This window comes from Pungitius pungitius, chromosome 3 (assembly GCF_949316345.1).
Source record: "Pungitius pungitius chromosome 3, fPunPun2.1, whole genome shotgun sequence".
In the NCBI taxonomy this organism is placed as follows: Eukaryota; Metazoa; Chordata; class Actinopteri; order Perciformes; family Gasterosteidae; genus Pungitius; species Pungitius pungitius.
The window spans coordinates 29372434-29392045 of record NC_084902.1 but is presented as its reverse complement, the minus strand read 5'-3'; the positions used below and the strand labels follow the sequence as shown (position 1 = coordinate 29392045).

The window sequence follows — 19612 nt, the reverse complement described above, 5'->3', positions numbered from 1 at the left end:
CAAATGCGCCTACCGTTTTATGGCCGCCATTTTGAATTTTGTGAAAAACACGTTTTTGCGAACTCCTCCCAGACGCTTGGTCCGATTCTTACGAAATCTTCGGCAAAATGATCGTTGGCTCGATGCGATCAAAAGTTATTGAAAGAATGTTGATATCTCATTTTTCAATAAAGTTATGGACCAATGAAGTTTGTAGGTTTGTGTCCTGAAAGTTCAAAGGCCTATAACTTTTTTTTTTTCTAACCGTCATTTTCACCAAATTTTGAGGACATGTTCACAATGAGTCCTAGAACATCCCCAAATTTTCCCAGAATATTTGAACATTAGGGGGCGCTGTGGTGATTCTGTGTATTTTTGGCCATTTCCTTCAATTTTTGCATTTACAAACGAACGAACTCCTCCGAGAGTTTAAATCCGATCCATTTCAAAATTTGGCAACTGGTTCCTGACAGCCTTGGGGTCAAAAGTTATTAAAATCAAGAGTTTTCATAAAACCACCTGGGCGTGAGCTTGCGTGCAGTTTGGACAATTTTGGACGATTTTTTTCCAAAATGTAAAATGGTATAACTCCAAGGAACATTGATATTTCTGGCTATAAATGTATATTCATGATGCTTGTGTAGGCCTTTAAGTAATGCCATGCAGTGATTTTCGAAAAAGTATAGCGCCACCTATTGGCTTAGGTCAATGCAAAGTTTGTACATTTACATGTCCATTTCCCAGCCCTTTAATCTGATCAACTTCAAATCTGGGAATATAAGACGTAAGACTGTGACGATGGCTCACAGTGAGAATTGGGAGTTTTGGACCAACTTTGTGGCTGTGACGTCGCCATATTCGCATGAAAGTTCAAGCACATCTTCTGAGCCTCGGCACACTCCAAAACTCTTGAAAACCTCTGTGAGTATCCTACGTGATGACCTTTACAGACCTGATGTGCAGTTTTGGATCAAAAGTGAAAAATTGCCTCCATTGCGCCCCCTGGAAGATTTTGACGAAGCCCCGCCCGCACCCTGTTTGACCGACAAGTCCGCTGATTTTTTACCAAATGTATTAAAGGGAGACTTAAAAAAGTCTCTGAGGAATTTTCTCTAAAACAAACAGGAAGGCAGTTATAATTTTTTTAGTGTGAATATTTCCTGTATTTTTGGCGGAGAGTGACCGATCCTATTTCAGTGAGTTTTCGAATTCTCAAACCCATCAGAAGGTTTAGCTCTCCTGGTAAGAAACCGCCCCCCCGATCCTATGGTCGTGAGATCGTGTCCCGGCGAAATCAATTTTTTTTTTTTCCTCCTCTTTTTAAACGCGTGTCTTCTGATCTAACGAACAAAATGATTCAGTTTACTCTCCTTGCTGAGGTTATGGACTTTGTACACTTAAGAGCAGGTATGTCAAACTCGTTTCAGTTTAAGGCCAGAAACTGCTCCGTGGCCGCGCATACAGCTGACAGAAGAAGGTAAGGCTGATGCAGGACAGCTGGCTCACGGCGCAGCCGTTTGGCAGCGTGTCGCGGGTTTGACATATCTAACCTAGACAAATAACACGGACAGTTCAATATATTTACATCTGGATTTAAATACACGTATTCTGCAACATACGGGTGGAGATGCAAACACGTTTGGTGATGTAAATAGATGTTACGGGGAAATTTTAAGTTAAAGAACTTCATCACCCAGAATTCCCTATTCTTGGTTGACGGACATGCGCAGACTACGTGCGCACAGCCGCGCACGTAGTCTGCGCATGTTCCGGTTTTGTGTTGAACAGGCAAAGTATCACCGCTCCGTATTTTAAACTGCTAACTACACACCTATACTTCAGGAACTATTACTACTATGTGGATGTAAGCAAAGTGTTCTCATTCCCTCTTGGATGTGTGCAGCCAGTGAGGTACGTTTTGTTTAAGGGCTAGTTATATCTGCTCGACGGCACGGACAGCTAACTGGGATAGCGAGTGGAGCTAGCGGCTGCCGGATGGAGCAGCCAGTCAGCCAGCTTGCTAACTACACACCGGTGCTTACGTCCACATGTACTCAACGAAGTGGAAACGCCTTTGACGGTGAGTGATTACGTTTTCCTTGTGCGTTCTCCAGTCTCACCCAGCATACGTCTTTTAGCTAAGCTAACTACGGTAGCTTTACAGCGTCAAAAGACACCTCTTCACGCTATTAACGCCACTTTGTTTACGTTTCCGTGTGCCCTAAATAACGTGGCCCGATTGAATCACTTTATTTACACACTGAGTAGAACCGTGCTCGCAGCAGCTAACTAACTACTTTGTTGTTTAAAAGCGTCAGCTAAATGACACGTAATGTAATGTGCGTCTTCAATGCTTTTCAATATGTTATATATTCATTTCCTTCACAATGAGCATGAATCTAACATTAAATGATATGATTCATATGCCCCTCATTCCAATGAAATAATATACACACGTCAAGCTCATTATGGAGTTGAAACAACAAATTACTAAACTGTAAACAGTTAATATAAGAGAAAAAAATATTGTAATCAAGATAAATGTTTTTCAAAATGTGTGATTAACTAGTTAATTGTCTATAATCTGTTGACAGCCCTAATCGTATTCTGATAATACACCAAATACTACTGTAACTCTCTGCTGGCAGGTCTCCCTGCTGCCGCCATTTGACCACTGCAGCTCATCCAGAATGCAGCAGCTCGACTGGTCTTCAACCTTCCAAAATACTCCCACACCACTTCTCCGCTCTCTTCTTTGGATACGAGTGGCTGCCCGCATGCAGTTCAAAGCATTGGTACTGACGGAACACGCTGTGAATGGATCGGGAGCAGTCTACATCCGGGACATGGTGAAACCCTACATCCCAACCCGCACACTCCGATCTGCATCTGGCAAGCTGCTTGTTCCTCCCTCACTGAGAGAAAAGCACTCGACGAGATGGCGACTCTTTGCTGTCCTGCTCCCAGATGGTGGAATGAGCTCTCTGATGACATCAGGACCGCAGAGAGCCTCTACATCTTCCGTCGAAAACTCAAGACACACCTTTTTAGACTCTACCTTGACTAAAACACTAGCAAACCGTAGCACTAACAAATGGTAGCACTTAAATTGTACTTATAATGCCACTTATCTTTAACATGTTTTGGGCGGTGATTTATTCAGTCATGTTTAGTCATATTTTGTTTTTTTTACTTGTCAATATGGTTTGGTACATGCCGAGTTAATCAATACACATTCTAAAGTGCAACGTCCATATGTGAATAAGAGTTGTATACGTTTATCATAGTCAACATGGTGTGGAAATATCCCTTATGTAGTTGGTCAATAGGAACTATAGTAGGCAGAAATAACAGCTAAGGTAATTACAGGTGGATATTTCTGTGAATTAACCTTGATTGAGACTGCATCTATGATATCTAAGATATACAGGACAAGAAAAATGCACTGGATGTGTATATGTGTTGAATCAATTATACAGACGCAAACTGGAGAACGAGACAAGTGTTGCTGTGATACTTATTGTGGTCATCGTGCCCGAGACCCGTAACAATTACTCCGCAGGTCTTTTGCAGCGGGGCAACAGCCCGGCGTCGGTGGATTCCGTTCGCGAGGCCGCAGATTCAGGTTTGAATGGAAGCCCCGAGAGTGATTTGTTTAGTCTCTTTAGTCTTTTTTGACCCGCGAGCCCGGCCGACCGCCGCCCCACCCCGACGTGCGAGAATAGGCGAAGGCCCGTTCATCGCTGCTTGCAGCTTTAATTAGGGCCTGAGCCGACTGAAAGTCGGGCGAAAGCCCTATTGAAATTGCAAGAATTATTATTATTATTATTTCGCCACTTCGAACGCACTTTTGGGGACTTCATCATGTTCAAAAACTCTTGAATTTTTGCACGCGCATCAGAAGTGCGCAAAATTGACGTATGATTGGGGTCCCGCAATTAGAGGAGAAAAAAAAGAACTCTCTAGCGCCCCCCAAAGTGGCCGCAATGTTAATTGATTTTTTTACTTTTACCGATCGACCTGGAACCTTTTCACACAGGTGCTCTTGGATGTGCTGTACACAAAAAAAATTATGGTATGCAAATGCGCCTACCGTTTTATGGCCGCCATTTTGAATTTTGTGAAAAACACGTTTTTGCGAACTCCTCCCAGACGCTTGATCCGATTCTTACGAAATCTTCGGCAAAATGATCGTTGGCTCGATGCGATCAAAAGTTATTGAAAGAATGTTGATATCTCATTTTTCAATAAAGTTATGGACCAATGAAGTTTGTAGGTTTGTGTCCTGAAAGTTCAAAGTCCTATAACTTTTTTTTTTCCAACCCCCATTTTCACCAAATTTTGAGGACATGTTCACAATGAGTCCTAGAACATCCCCAAATTTTCCCAGAATATTTGAACATTAGGGGGCGCTGTAGTGATTCTGTGTATTTTTGGCCATTTCCTTCAATTTTTGCATTTACAAACGAACGAACTCCTCCGAGAGTTTAAATCCGATCCATTTAAAAATCTGGCAACTGGTTCCTGACACCCTTGGGGTCAAAAGTTATTAAAATCAAGAGTTTTCATAAAACTACCTGGGCGTGAGCTTGCGTGCAGTTTGGACAATTTTGGAAGATTTTTTTCCAAAATGTAAAATGGTATAACTCCAAGGAACATTGATATTTCTGGCTATAAATGTATATTCATGATGCTTGTGTAGGCCTTTAAGTAATGCCATGCAGTGATTTTCGAAAAAGTATAGCGCCACCTATTGGCTTAGGTCAATGCAAAGTTTCTACATTTACATGTCCATTTCCTAGCCCTTTAATCCCATCAACTTCAAATCTGGGAATATAAGACGTAAGACTGTGACGATGGCTCACAGTGAGAATTGGGAGTTTTGGACCAACTTTGTGGCTGTGACGTCGCCATATTCGCATGAAAGTTCAAGCACATCTTCTGAGCCTCGGCACACTCCAAAACTCTTGAAAACCTCTGTGAGTATCCTACGTGATGACCTTTACAGACCTGATGTGCAGTTTTGGATCAAAAGTGAAAAATTGCCTCCATTGCGCCCCCTGGAAGATTTTGACGACGCCCCGCCCGCACCCTGTTTGACTGACAAGTCCGCTGATTTTTTACCAAATGTATTAAAGGGAGACTTAAAAAAGTCTCTGAGGAATTTTCTCTAAAACAAACAGGAAGGCAGTTATAATTTTTATAGTGTGAATATTACCTGTATTTTTGGCGGAGAGTGACCAATCCTATTTCAATGACTTTTCGAATTCTAAAATCCATCTGGAAGAATAGCTCAGTGAGTAAGGTGTTGGCCCCCCGACGCTATGGTCGTGGGATCGACTCCCGACGAAATTATTTTTTTTTCTTCTTTTTTTAAACGTGTGTCCGGCTGATCTAACGGACAAAATGATTCAGTTTACTCTCCTTGCTGAGGTTATGGACTTTGTACACTTAAGAGCAGGTATGTCAAACTCGTTTCAGTTTAAGGCCAGAAACTGCTCCGTGGCCGCGCATACAGCTGACAGAAGAAGGTAAGGCTGATGCAGGACAGCTGACTCACGGCGCAGCCGTTCGGCAGCGTGTCGCGGGTTTGACATATCTAACCTAGACAAATAACACGGACAGTTCAATATATTTACATCTGGATTTAAATACACGTATTCTGCAACATACGGGTGGAGATGCAAACACGTTTGGTGATGTAAATAGATGTTACGGGGAAATTTTAAGTTAAAGAACTTCATCACCCAGAATTCCCTATTCTTGGTTGACGGACATGCGCAGACTACGTGCGCACAGCCGCGCACGTAGTCTGCGCATGTTCCGGTTTTGTGTTGAACAGGCAAAGTATCACCGCTCCGTATTTTAAACTGCTAACTACACACCTATACTTCAGGAACTATTACTACTATGTGGATGTAAGCAAAGTGTTCTCATTCCCTCTTGGATGTGTGCAGCCAGTGAGGTACGTTTTGTTTAAGGGCTTGTTATATCTGCTCGACGGCACGGACAGCTAACTGGGATAGCGAGTGGAGCTAGCGGCTGCCGGATGGAGCAGCCAGTCAGCCAGCTTGCTAACTACACACCGGTGCTTACGTCCACATGTACTCAACGAAGTGGAAACGCCTTTGACGGTGAGTGATTACGTTTTCCTTGTGCGTTCTCCAGTCTCACCCAGCATACGTCTTTTAGCTAAGCTAACTACGGTAGCTTTACAGCGTCAAAAGACACCTCTTCACGCTATTAACGCCACTTTGTTTACGTTTCCGTGTGCCCTAAATAACTTGGCCCGATTGAATCACTTTATTTACACACTGAGTAGAACCGTGCTCGCAGCAGCTAACTAACTACTTTGTTGTTTAAAAGCGTCAGCTAAATGACACGTAATGTAATGTGCGTCTTCAATGCTTTTCAATATGTTATATATTCATTTCCTTCACAATGAGCATGAATCTAACATTAAATGATATGATTCATATGCCCCTCATTCCAATGAAATAATATACACACGTCAAGCTCATTATGGAGTTGAAACAACAAATTACTAAACTGTAAACAGTTAATATAAGAGAAAAAAATATTGTAATCAAGATAAATGTTTTTCAAAATGTGTGATTAACTAGTTAATTGTCTATAATCTGTTGACAGCCCTAATCGTATTCTGATAATACACCAAATACTACTGTAACTCTCTGCTGGCAGGTCTCCCTGCTGCCGCCATTCGACCACTGCAGCTCATCCAGAATGCAGCAGCTCGACTGGTCTTCAACCTTCCAAAATACTCCCACACCACTTCTCCGCTCTCTTCTTTGGATACGAGTGGCTGCCCGCATGCAGTTCAAAGCATTGGTACTGACGGACCACGCTGTGAATGGATCGGGAGCAGTCTACATCCGGGACATGGTGAAACCCTGCATCCCAACCCACGCACTCCGATCTGCATCTGGCAAGCTGCTTGTTCCTCCCTCACTGAGAGAAAAGCACTCGACGAGATGGCGACTCTTTGCTGTCCTGCTCCCAGATGGTGGAATGAGCTCTCTGATGACATCAGGACCGCAGAGAGCCTCTACATCTTCCGTCGAAAACTCAAGACACACCTTTTTAGACTCTACCTTGACTAAAACACTAGCAAACCGTAGCACTAACAAATGGTAGCACTTAAATTGTACTTATAATGCCACTTATCTTTAACATGTTTTGGGCGGTGATTTATTCAGTCATGTTTAGTCATATTTTGTTTTTTTTACTTGTCAATATGGTTTGGTACATGCCGAGTTAATCAATACACATTCTAAAGTGCAACGTCCATATGTGAATAAGAGTTGTATACGTTTATCATAGTCAACATGGTGTGGAAATATCCCTTATGTAGTTGGTCAATAGGAACTATAGTAGGCAGAAATAACAGCTAAGGTAATTACAGGTGGATATTTCTGGGAATTAACCTTGATTGAGACTGCATCTATGATATCTAAGATATACAGGACAAGAAAAATGCACTGGATGTGTATATGTGTTGAATCAATTATACAGACGCAAACTGGAGAACGAGACAAGTGTTGCTGTGATACTTATTGTGGTCATCGTGCCCGAGACCCGTAACAATTACTCCGCAGGTCTTTTGCAGCGGGGCAACAGCCCGGCGTCGGTGGATTCCGTTCGCGAGGCCGCAGATTCAGGTTTGAATGGAAGCCCCGAGAGTGATTTGTTTAGTCTCTTTAGTCTTTTTTGACCCGCGAGCCCGGCCGACCGCCGCCCCACCCCGACGTGCGAGAATAGGCGAAGGCCCGTTCATCGCTGCTTGCAGCTTTAATTATTATTATTTCGCCACTTCGAACGCACTTTTGGGGACTTCATCATGTTCAAAAACTCTTGAATTTTTGCACGCGCATCAGAAGTGCGCAAAATTGACGTATGATTCGGGTCCCGCAATTAGAGGAGAGAAAAAAGAACTCTCTAGCGCCCCCCAAAGTGGCCGCAATGTTAATTTTTTTTTTTACTTTTACCGATCGACTTGGAACCTTTTCACACAGGTTCTCTTGGATGTGCTGTACACAAAAAAAATTATGGTATGCAAATGCGCCTACCGTTTTATGGCCGCCATTTTGAATTTTGTGAAAAACACGTTTTTGCGAACTCCTCCCAGACGCTTGGTCCGATTCTTACGAAATCTTCGGCAAAATGATCGTTGGCTCGATGCGATCAAAAGTTATTGAAAGAATGTTGATATCTCATTTTTCAATAAAGTTATGGACCAATGAAGTTTGTAGGTTTGTGTCCTGAAAGTTCAAAGGCCTATAACTTTTTTTTTTTCTAACCGTCATTTTCACCAAATTTTGAGGACATGTTCACAATGAGTCCTAGAACATCCCCAAATTTTCCCAGAATATTTGAACATTAGGGGGCGCTGTGGTGATTCTGTGTATTTTTGGCCATTTCCTTCAATTTTTGCATTTACAAACGAACGAACTCCTCCGAGAGTTTAAATCCGATCCATTTCAAAATTTGGCAACTGGTTCCTGACACCCTTGGGGTCAAAAGTTATTAAAATCAAGAGTTTTCATAAAACTACCTGGGCGTGAGCTTGCGTGCAGTTTGGACAATTTTGGAAGATTTTTTTCCAAAATGTAAAATGGCATAACTCCAAGGAACATTGATATTTCTGGCTATAAATGTATATTCATGATGCTTGTGTAGGCCTTTAAGTAATGCCATGCAGTGATTTTAGAAAAAGTATAGCGCCACCTATTGGCTTAGGTCAATGCAAAGTTTCTACATTTACATGTCCATTTCCTAGCCCTTTAATCTGATCAACTTCAAATCTGGGAATATAAGACGTAAGACTGTGACGATGGCTCACAGTGAGAATTGGGAGTTTTGGACCAACTTTGTTGCTGTGGCGACGACATATTCGCATGAAAGTTCAAGCACATCTTCTGAGCCTCGTCACACTCCAAAACTCTTGAAAACCTCTGTGAGTATCCTACGTGATGACCTTTACAGACCTGATGTGCAGTTTTGGATCAAAAGTGAAAAATTGCCTCCATTGCGCCCCCTGGAAGATTTTGACGAAGCCCCGCCCGCATCCTGTTTGACCGACAAGTCCGCTGATTTTTTACCAAATGTATTAAAGGGAGACTTAAAAAAGTCTCTGAGGAATTTTCTCTAAAACAAACAGGAAGGCAGTTATAATTTTTTTAGTGTGAATATTACCTGTATTTTTGGCGGAGAGTGACCAATCCTATTTCAGTGAGTTTTCGAATTCTCAAATCCATCTGGAAGAATAGCTCAGTGAGTAAGGTGTTGGCCCCCCGATGCAATGGTCGTGAGATCGACTCCCGACGAAATCATACTTTTTTTTTTTTCTTCTTTTTTTAAACGTGTGTCCGGCTGATCTAACGGACAAAATGAATTAGTTTACTCTCCTTGCTGAGGTTATTAAATAACTGTACACGTTAGAGCAGCTGTGTCACACTCGTTTCAGCCACATACGGCTGCTGGGCACAGCTGCCGTATGTGTGGAGCTGGCGTTGCAGCCCGGTACGGTCTGGACGGTGCAGCCGTTCGCCAGCGTGTCGCGAGTTTGACACATCTAACCTAGAAAAATAACACGGACAGTTCAATATATTTACATCTGAATTTAAATACACGTATTCTGCCACATACGGGTGGAGATGCAAACACGTTTTGGGATTTTACTAGATGTTACGGGGAACTGTTACGTTAAAGAACTCAATTACCCAGCAGTCTTTGTTGACGGACATGCGCAGAGTAGAGGGCGGCTCGTAGTGTCGCGTGAGTTAATGCTGTTATCGCGAGAGGTCGCCATTGAAGCCCCGGCGTTGAACAGCTGCAGCTCGTATCAAGTCCGTATTTTATATTTTAAACTGCTAGCTACACACCTATGCTTAAATCCAAACGGACTAAACCAAGTGGAAACGCTTTGGTAGGTGAGTGATGACTTTTTCCTTCTGCGTTCTTCAGTCTTACCCACTTAAATAGCGGGGATACTGTAAACATGCTAACACTAATTCGGTGCTATTAGCTGCTTAAGGGACGTCCCGTCACAAACATCTTTTTTTCCGCGTCTCCGGCTGATCTAACGAACAAAGTGGTTCAGATTACTCTATTTGCTGAGGTTATTGACTTAAATAACTACACTTTAGAGCAGATTTGTCACACTAATTTGAGTTTACTGCCGGCTGTGGCTGCTGTGCACTATTTAGCACAGCCCAGGGCAGCCTATGCTATGCTTGAAGAACATCAACTAGCATACGTATTTTGTTCCTGTAAAGCTAACTACGGTAGCTTCACGGGAATAAAAGACCCCTCTTCACGCTATTAGCGCCACTTTGTTTACGTTTCCGTGTGCCCTAAATAACTTGGCCCGATTGAATCACTTTATTTACACACTACTACTCGCAGCAGCTAACTAACTACTTTGTTGTTTAAAAGCGTCAGCTAAATGACACGTAATGTAATGTGCGTCTTCAATGCTTTTCAATGTTATATATTTATTTCCTTCACAATGAGCATGAATCTAACATTAAATGATATGATTAATATGCCCCTCATTCCAATGAAATAATATACACACGTCAAGCTCATTATGGAGTTGAAACAACAAATTACTAAACTGTAAACAGTTAATATAAGAGAAAAAAATATTGTTATCAAGATAAATGTTTTTCAAAATGTGTGATTAACTAGTTAATTGTCTATAATCTGTTGACAGCCCTAATCGTATTCTGATAATACACCAAATACTACTGTAACTCTCTGCTGGCAGGTCTCCCTGCTGCCGCCATTCGACCACTGCAGCTCATCCAGAATGCAGCAGCTCGACTGGTCTTCAACCTTCCAAAATACTCCCACACCACTTCTCCGCTCTCTTCTTTGGATACGAGTGGCTGCCCGCATGCAGTTCAAAGCATTGGTACTGACGGACCACGCTGTGAATGGATCGGGACCAGTCTACATCCGGGACATGGTGAAACCCTGCATCCCAACCCACGCACTCCGATCTGCATCTGGCAAGCTGCTTGTTCCTCCCTCACTGAGAGAAAAGCACTCGACGAGATGGCGACTCTTTGCTGTCCTGCTCCCAGATGGTGGAATGAGCTCTCTGATGACATCAGGACCGCAGAGAGCCTCTACATCTTCCGTCGAAAACTCAAGACACACCTTTTTAGACTCTACCTTGACTAAAACACTAGCAAACCGTAGCACTAACAAATGGTAGCACTTAAATTGTACTTATAATGCCACTTATCTTTAACATGTTTTGGGCGGTGATTTATTCAGTCATGTTTAGTCATATTTTGTTTTTTTTACTTGTCAATATGGTTTGGTACATGCCGAGTTAATCAATACACATTCTAAAGTGCAACGTCCATATGTGAATAAGAGTTGTATACGTTTATCATAGTCAACATGGTGTGGAAATATCCCTTATGTAGTTGGTCAATAGGAACTATAGTAGGCAGAAATAACAGCTAAGGTAATTACAGGTGGATATTTCTGGGAATTAACCTTGATTGAGACTGCATCTATGATATCTAAGATATACAGGACAAGAAAAATGCACTGGATGTGTATATGTGTTGAATCAATTATACAGACGCAAACTGGAGAACGAGACAAGTGTTGCTGTGATACTTATTGTGGTCATCGTGCCCGAGACCCGTAACAATTACTCCGCAGGTCTTTTGCAGCGGGGCAACAGCCCGGCGTCGGTGGATTCCGTTCGCGAGGCCGCAGATTCAGGTTTGAATGGCAGCCCCGAGAGTGATTTGTTTAGTCTCTTTAGTCTTTTTTGACCCGCGAGCCCGGCCGACCGCCGCCCCACCCCGACGTGCGAGAATAGGCGAAGGCCCGTTCATCGCTGCTTGCAGCTTTAATTAGGGCCTGAGCCGACTGAAAGTCGGGCGAAAGCCCTATTGAAATTGCAAGAATTCATTATTATTATTTCGCCACTTCGAACGCACTTTTGGGGACTTTATCATGTTCAAAAACTCTTGAATTTTTGCACGCGCATCAGAAGTGCGCAAAATTGACGTATGATTCGGGTCCCGCAATTAGAGGAGAGAAAAAAGAACTCTCTAGCGCCCCCCAAAGTGGCCGCAATGTTAATTTTTTTTTTTACTTTTACCGATCGACTTGGAACCTTTTCACACAGGTTCTCTTGGATGTGCTGTACACAAAAAAAATTATGGTATGCAAATGCGCCTACCGTTTTATGGCCGCCATTTTGAATTTTGTGAAAAACACGTTTTTGCGAACTCCTCCCAGACGCTTGGTCCGATTCTTACGAAATCTTCGGCAAAATGATCGTTGGCTCGATGCGATCAAAAGTTATTGAAAGAATGTTGATATCTCATTTTTCAATAAAGTTATGGACCAATGAAGTTTGTAGGTTTGTGTCCTGAAAGTTCAAAGGCCTATAACTTTTTTTTTTTCTAACCGTCATTTTCACCAAATTTTGAGGACATGTTCACAATGAGTCCTAGAACATCCCCAAATTTTCCCAGAATATTTGAACATTAGGGGGCGCTGTGGTGATTCTGTGTATTTTTGGCCATTTCCTTCAATTTTTGCATTTACAAACGAACGAACTCCTCCGAGAGTTTAAATCCGATCCATTTCAAAATTTGGCAACTGGTTCCTGACAGCCTTGGGGTCAAAAGTTATTAAAATCAAGAGTTTTCATAAAACCACCTGGGCGTGAGCTTGCGTGCAGTTTGGACAATTTTGGACGATTTTTTTCCAAAATGTAAAATGGTATAACTCCAAGGAACATTGATATTTCTGGCTATAAATGTATATTCATGATGCTTGTGTAGGCCTTTAAGTAATGCCATGCAGTGATTTTCGAAAAAGTATAGCGCCACCTATTGGCTTAGGTCAATGCAAAGTTTGTACATTTACATGTCCATTTCCCAGCCCTTTAATCTGATCAACTTCAAATCTGGGAATATAAGACGTAAGACTGTGACGATGGCTCACAGTGAGAATTGGGAGTTTTGGACCAACTTTGTGGCTGTGACGTCGCCATATTCGCATGAAAGTTCAAGCACATCTTCTGAGCCTCGGCACACTCCAAAACTCTTGAAAACCTCTGTGAGTATCCTACGTGATGACCTTTACAGACCTGATGTGCAGTTTTGGATCAAAAGTGAAAAATTGCCTCCATTGCGCCCCCTGGAAGATTTTGACGAAGCCCCGCCCGCACCCTGTTTGACCGACAAGTCCGCTGATTTTTTACCAAATGTATTAAAGGGAGACTTAAAAAAGTCTCTGAGGAATTTTCTCTAAAACAAACAGGAAGGCAGTTATAATTTTTTTAGTGTGAATATTTCCTGTATTTTTGGCGGAGAGTGACCGATCCTATTTCAGTGAGTTTTCGAATTCTCAAACCCATCAGAAGGTTTAGCTCTCCTGGTAAGAAACCGCCCCCCCGATCCTATGGTCGTGAGATCGTGTCCCGGCGAAATCAATTTTTTTTTTTTCCTCCTCTTTTTAAACGCGTGTCTTCTGATCTAACGAACAAAATGATTCAGTTTACTCTCCTTGCTGAGGTTATGGACTTTGTACACTTAAGAGCAGGTATGTCAAACTCGTTTCAGTTTAAGGCCAGAAACTGCTCCGTGGCCGCGCATACAGCTGACAGAAGAAGGTAAGGCTGATGCAGGACAGCTGGCTCACGGCGCAGCCGTTTGGCAGCGTGTCGCGGGTTTGACATATCTAACCTAGACAAATAACACGGACAGTTCAATATATTTACATCTGGATTTAAATACACGTATTCTGCAACATACGGGTGGAGATGCAAACACGTTTGGTGATGTAAATAGATGTTACGGGGAAATTTTAAGTTAAAGAACTTCATCACCCAGAATTCCCTATTCTTGGTTGACGGACATGCGCAGACTACGTGCGCACAGCCGCGCACGTAGTCTGCGCATGTTCCGGTTTTGTGTTGAACAGGCAAAGTATCACCGCTCCGTATTTTAAACTGCTAACTACACACCTATACTTCAGGAACTATTACTACTATGTGGATGTAAGCAAAGTGTTCTCATTCCCTCTTGGATGTGTGCAGCCAGTGAGGTACGTTTTGTTTAAGGGCTTGTTATATCTGCTCGACGGCACGGACAGCTAACTGGGATAGCGAGTGGAGCTAGCGGCTGCCGGATGGAGCAGCCAGTCAGCCAGCTTGCTAACTACACACCGGTGCTTACGTCCACATGTACTCAACGAAGTGGAAACGCCTTTGACGGTGAGTGATTACGTTTTCCTTGTGCGTTCTCCAGTCTCACCCAGCATACGTCTTTTAGCTAAGCTAACTACGGTAGCTTTACAGCGTCAAAAGACACCTCTTCACGCTATTAACGCCACTTTGTTTACGTTTCCGTGTGCCCTAAATAACTTGGCCCGATTGAATCACTTTATTTACACACTGAGTAGAACCGTGCTCGCAGCAGCTAACTAACTACTTTGTTGTTTAAAAGCGTCAGCTAAATGACACGTAATGTAATGTGCGTCTTCAATGCTTTTCAATATGTTATATATTCATTTCCTTCACAATGAGCATGAATCTAACATTAAATGATATGATTCATATGCCCCTCATTCCAATGAAATAATATACACACGTCAAGCTCATTATGGAGTTGAAACAACAAATTACTAAACTGTAAACAGTTAATATAAGAGAAAAAAATATTGTAATCAAGATAAATGTTTTTCAAAATGTGTGATTAACTAGTTAATTGTCTATAATCTGTTGACAGCCCTAATCGTATTCTGATAATACACCAAATACTACTGTAACTCTCTGCTGGCAGGTCTCCCTGCTGCCGCCATTCGACCACTGCAGCTCATCCAGAATGCAGCAGCTCGACTGGTCTTCAACCTTCCAAAATACTCCCACACCACTTCTCCGCTCTCTTCTTTGGATACGAGTGGCTGCCCGCATGCAGTTCAAAGCATTGGTACTGACGGACCACGCTGTGAATGGATCGGGAGCAGTCTACATCCGGGACATGGTGAAACCCTGCATCCCAACCCACGCACTCCGATCTGCATCTGGCAAGCTGCTTGTTCCTCCCTCACTGAGAGAAAAGCACTCGACGAGATGGCGACTCTTTGCTGTCCTGCTCCCAGATGGTGGAATGAGCTCTCTGATGACATCAGGACCGCAGAGAGCCTCTACATCTTCCGTCGAAAACTCAAGACACACCTTTTTAGACTCTACCTTGACTAAAACACTAGCAAACCGTAGCACTAACAAATGGTAGCACTTAAATTGTACTTATAATGCCACTTATCTTTAACATGTTTTGGGCGGTGATTTATTCAGTCATGTTTAGTCATATTTTGTTTTTTTTACTTGTCAATATGGTTTGGTACATGCCGAGTTAATCAATACACATTCTAAAGTGCAACGTCCATATGTGAATAAGAGTTGTATACGTTTATCATAGTCAACATGGTGTGGAAATATCCCTTATGTAGTTGGTCAATAGGAACTATAGTAGGCAGAAATAACAGCTAAGGTAATTACAGGTGGATATTTCTGGGAATTAACCTTGATTGAGACTGCATCTATGATATCTAAGATATACAGGACAAGAAAAATGCACTGGATGTGTATATGTGTTGAATCAATTATACAGACGCAAACTGGAGAACGAGACAAGTGTTGCTGTGATACTTATTGTGGTCATCGTGCCCGAGACCCGTAACAATTACTCCGCAGGTCTTTTGCAGCGGGGCAACAGCCCGGCGTCGGTGGATTCCGTTCGCGAGGCCGCAGATTCAGGTTTGAATGGAAGCCCCGAGAGTGATTTGTTTAGTCTCTTTAGTCTTTTTTGACCCGCGAGCCCGGCCGACCGCCGCCCCACCCCGACGTGCGAGAATAGGCGAAGGCCCGTTCATCGCTGCTTGCAGCTTTAATTATTATTATTTCGCCACTTCGAACGCACTTTTGGGGACTTTATCATGTTCAAAAACTCTTGAATTTTTGCACGCGCATCAGAAGTGCGCAAAATTGACGTATGATTCGGGTCCCGCAATTAGAGGAGAGAAAAAAGAACTCTCTAGCGCCCCCCAAAGTGGCCGCAATGTTAATTTTTTTTTTTACTTTTACCGATCGACTTGGAACCTTTTCACACAGGTTCTCTTGGATGTGCTGTACACAAAAAAAATTATGGTATGCAAATGCGCCTACCGTTTTATGGCCGCCATTTTGAATTTTGTGAAAAACACGTTTTTGCGAACTCCTCCCAGACGCTTGGTCCGATTCTTACGAAATCTTCGGCAAAATGATCGTTGGCTCGATGCGATCAAAAGTTATTGAAAGAATGTTGATATCTCATTTTTCAATAAAGTTATGGACCAATGAAGTTTGTAGGTTTGTGTCCTGAAAGTTCAAAGGCCTATAACTTTTTTTTTTTCTAACCGTCATTTTCACCAAATTTTGAGGACATGTTCACAATGAGTCCTAGAACATCCCCAAATTTTCCCAGAATATTTGAACATTAGGGGGCGCTGTGGTGATTCTGTGTATTTTTGGCCATTTCCTTCAATTTTTGCATTTACAAACGAACGAACTCCTCCGAGAGTTTAAATCCGATCCATTTCAAAATTTGGCAACTGGTTCCTGACAGCCTTGGGGTCAAAAGTTATTAAAATCAAGAGTTTTCATAAAACCACCTGGGCGTGAGCTTGCGTGCAGTTTGGACAATTTTGGACGATTTTTTTCCAAAATGTAAAATGGTATAACTCCAAGGAACATTGATATTTCTGGCTATAAATGTATATTCATGATGCTTGTGTAGGCCTTTAAGTAATGCCATGCAGTGATTTTCGAAAAAGTATAGCGCCACCTATTGGCTTAGGTCAATGCAAAGTTTGTACATTTACATGTCCATTTCCCAGCCCTTTAATCTGATCAACTTCAAATCTGGGAATATAAGACGTAAGACTGTGACGATGGCTCACAGTGAGAATTGGGAGTTTTGGACCAACTTTGTGGCTGTGACGTCGCCATATTCGCATGAAAGTTCAAGCACATCTTCTGAGCCTCGGCACACTCCAAAACTCTTGAAAACCTCTGTGAGTATCCTACGTGATGACCTTTACAGACCTGATGTGCAGTTTTGGATCAAAAGTGAAAAATTGCCTCCATTGCGCCCCCTGGAAGATTTTGACGAAGCCCCGCCCGCACCCTGTTTGACCGACAAGTCCGCTGATTTTTTACCAAATGTATTAAAGGGAGACTTAAAAAAGTCTCTGAGGAATTTTCTCTAAAACAAACAGGAAGGCAGTTATAATTTTTTTAGTGTGAATATTACCTGAATTTTTGGCGGAGAGTGACCAATCCTATTTCAGTGAGTTTTCGAATTCTCAAATCCATCTGAAAGAATAGCTCAGTGAGTAAGGTGTTGGCCCCCCGATGCTATGGTCGTGGGATCGACTCCCGACGAAATTTTTTTTTTTTCCTCCCTTTTTTAAACGCGTGTCGTCTGATCTAACGAACAAAATGATTCAGTTTACGCTCCTTGCTGATGTGTTTGACTTAAACAACTACACTTAAGAGCAGGTTTGTGAAAATCGTTTCAGTTTAAGGACAGAAGCTGCTCCGTGGCACATGAACAGAATGAAACAGCAGACTGAGGCACTCAGCTGGCGGACCGGGCAGCTGGTTGCGAGTTACGACACATCTAACCTGGACAAATAACACGGACAGTTCAATATATTTACATCTGGATTTAAATAGACGTATTCTGCAACATACGTCATGGTGATGTTACTAGAGAAAATGGTGCGGCCCCTTTAAGAGCTACACGCACGGGCTACGGAGGGGGAGAGCGCATGAGGAAGTTGTGTTGTTGTTGTGATGACGGAGTGGATGTAGCGGCCGGAGAATTGTCTGTACTGTAACTTTGTTACTCAGTGTTAGATTAATAAATCCTCAAAGAAAGTAAAGCGGACTTTTATTCACCAACCCCGGGACGAAGGGAATTAACCCCAAAGTTTACTTAGCCGACAGTACTTTGGCCCTGGAGCAGACAGCAACGCCTCCCCCTGCAAACTCCGACTACGGTCAGAGACGGACCGGCAGGAAAGGTGAACACAAGGCTAACGAAGTTAATTGTCAACATTAATGTGCCTGTCATGGTATGAGGCCAGACGTGAGTTGTGTTCTACATTCAAGAGGGTTTTTATTTAGCACTGAACAATAACAACCAGCATACGTCTTTTAGCTAAGCTAACTACGGTAGCTTCACGGGGATAAAAGACCCCTCTTCACTCTATCAGCGCCACTTTGTTTACGTTTCCGTGTGCCCTAAATAACTTGGCCCGATTGAATCACTTTATTTACACACTTTGAGTAGAACCGTGCTCGCAGCAGCTAACTTAACTACTTTGTTGTTTAACTTCATTGTCTATAATCTCCCCGCAGCGTGCAGCCGGGCGCAGCTAAATGACACGTAATGTATTGTGCGTCTTCAATGCTTTTCAATATGTTATATATTTATTGCCTTCACAATGAGCATGAATCTAACATTAAATGATATGATTAATATGCCCCTCATTCCAAAGAAATAATATACACACGTCAAGCTCATTATGGAGTTGAAACAACAAATTACTAAACTGTAAACAGTTAATATAAGAGAAAAAAATATTGTAATCAAGATAAATGTTTTCAAAACGTGTGATTAACTAGTTAATTGTCTATAATCTGTTGACAGCCATAATCGTATTCTGATAATACACGTTGGTGCTCAAATATTTTCAGATGGCCCGTGCAAAGTCATGCCACCAGTCTGAGGACATCACTGGGAATGGCACATGGGACACGTGGCTTTCAACTCCAGCGAGGTGGGAAAGCATTTCTTTATGTATATTTTGTTCTGTCTGCATAATTGTAAAAGACTTCTTCCCGCATTCGTACAACAGCATTCCATATCGTGTGACTGTCGATGGATGTAATAATTTGGCCTTCTTTTTTTCTTCCACCACACGGCACGGGTGGGCTTAACCGCGGGCAATCGTGGCAAAGACCCAAGTCGACTGGACCACAGCGGAAAATGATCCTTCCAGAGAAGAAGTTATTTACTTCTACAACGAATGGAAGAGTTACAACTTCCAGATGACAGCTCGCCGCTCATCCTTCTGGGCAACTTGAACATCCGACAGAACTTATGTGACCTACTGCGTTTATTTTCTCCTTTAGCTCTCACTAACTCTAACTTGCCCCAGCACCTGTTGTGATTTATTCTAGCGCTTCCACAATTGAATTTTGCTTGGTATTTCATCTAACTTGCCCCAGCACCTGTTGTGATTTATTCTAGCGCTTCCACAATTGAATTTTGCTTGTTATTTTATCTAACTTGCCCCAGCACCTGTTGTGATTAATTCTCTCTCACGGTGTCAAGTGTGTACCTTGATCTTTTTTTTGCTCATTGCAGCCCTTCTCTGCAAGGAGTGCTAACAATGCATGGTGCTGTTCATTAAGCAACTGGGTAAAGAGCTTGTAATGCCACATATGAAAAAGCTCATAAGCTCATTTATAATAAAATAATATATATAATCTTGCCTTGACTGAATGGGGGCGATCAAA

General features: G+C 42.4%; 1 protein-coding gene and 1 long non-coding RNA gene across 2 annotated transcripts in view; both read left to right on the top strand.

Annotated features, from left to right (window-relative positions):
- Nucleotides 1-19612, top strand: part of LOC119219937 (aryl hydrocarbon receptor-like) — a 62474-nt gene that overhangs the window by 14516 nt on the left and 28346 nt on the right. The gene's annotated exons all lie outside the window — the stretch shown is intronic.
- On the top strand, nt 18457-19587 carry LOC134127029 (uncharacterized). The gene is made up of 2 exons (XR_009955979.1): nt 18457-18870; nt 19052-19587. It is a non-coding gene; the product is annotated as an uncharacterized LOC134127029 (long non-coding RNA).